The following is a 2299-nucleotide window of genomic DNA, read 5'->3' on the forward strand; positions in this document are numbered from 1 at the left end:
ATACTTACTACCTCTTTCCGTTTCGACTGTATCTACTTTAGGCAACATCGATATTAACCGTTAACGAGATATAATGGTATATACTACCATTGCTAATCTAATCACTATGCAGGGGAAACTATCTAATATTTTGGTGCATATGTTTTATGTTAAAAATTCAAGTTAAAGTAAATAAATAATTTATTTAAAATGTTTATTTGGTTTTCAATTTATTTATTTTTTTTTTTAGAAATATAATTCAGATATATAGAATACTTCAAAAGTGTGACCGTGTATTCTTATTTAAACTGGTTAAAGGAATATAAACAGCTGGGTTTGGGGGGGGTGAGATGCGAGAATTTTTTATGATTTTGTTATATTTTTTTGTCTACTGAGATTTTAGATGTAGATATGATATGAAAGTTTTGCTGAATCGAATGAATAATTAACGGATCCGCCATGAATGTATCTTGCTAGTTTTGTGTGCTTACAAAGAAAAAAGAAAAACTGGAATCGACTAAGCACAAGAAAAGAATTCGAACATTCGTAAAACTGCAATAAATCAAAATTCAAATATTAAAAAATAAATTATCAAAAAACAATGGACAGAAAAGGGAATTGTTAAAATCTGGGGATGAGCAACGAAAGTGTTTGTGTTTAACAAAAAAAATCAATATACTGATTGAAAATATCTACAAAAAATTCATTAAAATCAGTTGCATGAATAAATTCTACATACTAATTTTATTTTCAAGTATAATTTATCAAAATAATAGCTAACCTTTTAATAAAAATCGCAATGTATTAAGAAAAGAAATACTTCGTAGACAGAAAACTGAAACAGTATTACATTTTAAACCATACCTATTGAAAATTGTAATACACACAGAACCAAACATAGACAAAGACAAAACACATATACTCGTACATCATCATCATCATCATCATCATCATCATCATCATCATCATCATCATCATCATCATCATCATCATGTGCTGTCTTTTGTGTCCGAAGACGACTTCCTGTGAACCATCATTCTCCACTTGTCACGGTCGCGACTGAGGGTCTACCAGCTTCCAGTAGGGATCAACCTGCCCTTTGGATTTCGTTTGACGGTGTCACGAAACCTGGGCTTAGGTCTGCCTATTAGGGTTGGATCAAATACAATTGTATTTGTATTTCAATTGTATTTAAATACAATTTTAATGTAATTGTATTTGTATTTGTATTTTTAGATTTAGGAATAAATGTATTTGTATTTGTATTTGTATTTTTAGACTTAGGAGTAAAAGTATTTGTATTTGTATTTGTATTTCTGGTAACCTAAACGAAAGTATTTGCATTTCCATTGTTAAAAGTCAGTATTTGATCCAACCCTGTTCACATACATGTTGCGTACGTGTACCAGTCTACCAGCCCTGTCCACTTCCAGTCACACACGCTGCTGCTAGTTGAGTGACGATAAGTCTGTGAGTCAAGTAGCTTCAATTCAGGGTTGCCAGCTTGGCTTTTTTAAGGCCAAATTTCGCGAATTTGGCTTTTTTTTGAAGCAGTTTGGCTTTCAAAATTTTTGTTTGTTTTTTTTTCAAATTTATGCTTCAAATGTGGCCTTTTTCGGATAATTTTATATAAATATTTATTAAATATGGATTATTAAAGAAAAAGTTATAATAAAGTAATTTAAACAGTTGTTTGGATGTCTAAACTTGTAGATTTAAAAAAAAAACTTTTGACCTCCCACTCCCATTCATTCACTAGGATCGTGCAAGAACATACGAGAATTGAACGTAGTGGAAATAGCAATGCTAAAAGAAGTGGTGCAAATTTTGGACCCATTCCAAGAGGCAATGTCGCAAGTGGAAGGAGAAAACATGGTGACACTTTCTTGCGTTGCACCAGTTGTATTTGGCCTTGAACACAGCCTCAAACTATTCATGGAAAGTAAACCAACCTACTGCTTAAACTTGGCTAATGCACTACAGTCTTCTATCAAAAAGAGATTGCATCCGTTTCTTGATAGGACTGATGTCATTGCTGCAGCTGTCATGGACCCCAGGTTTAAGCTGTCATGGCTGTCATGTGAAAAAATGAAAAATAAAAATATTTCGAAGATTGTGGACCTAATTATTTCGCAGTCAACTCAGTTGTCTTTGAAGAACACAGTTCAAGAGAGGAAGTTTTTCATGACCGTGAACACAAATCAAGACGAGGCTGACATGAATGCAAAACGCCCTCGTCTTTTTGCCTACATGCCACCAGCTGGGAAGCTAAATGTAAGTCCATCAATAAGCGACACTACAGCGGTAAAGGCAGAACTCG

The sequence above is a fragment of the Euprymna scolopes genome, chromosome 23 (genome assembly GCF_053919585.1).
Source record: "Euprymna scolopes isolate OS-2025 chromosome 23, ASM5391958v1, whole genome shotgun sequence".
In the NCBI taxonomy this organism is placed as follows: domain Eukaryota; kingdom Metazoa; phylum Mollusca; class Cephalopoda; order Sepiida; family Sepiolidae; genus Euprymna; species Euprymna scolopes.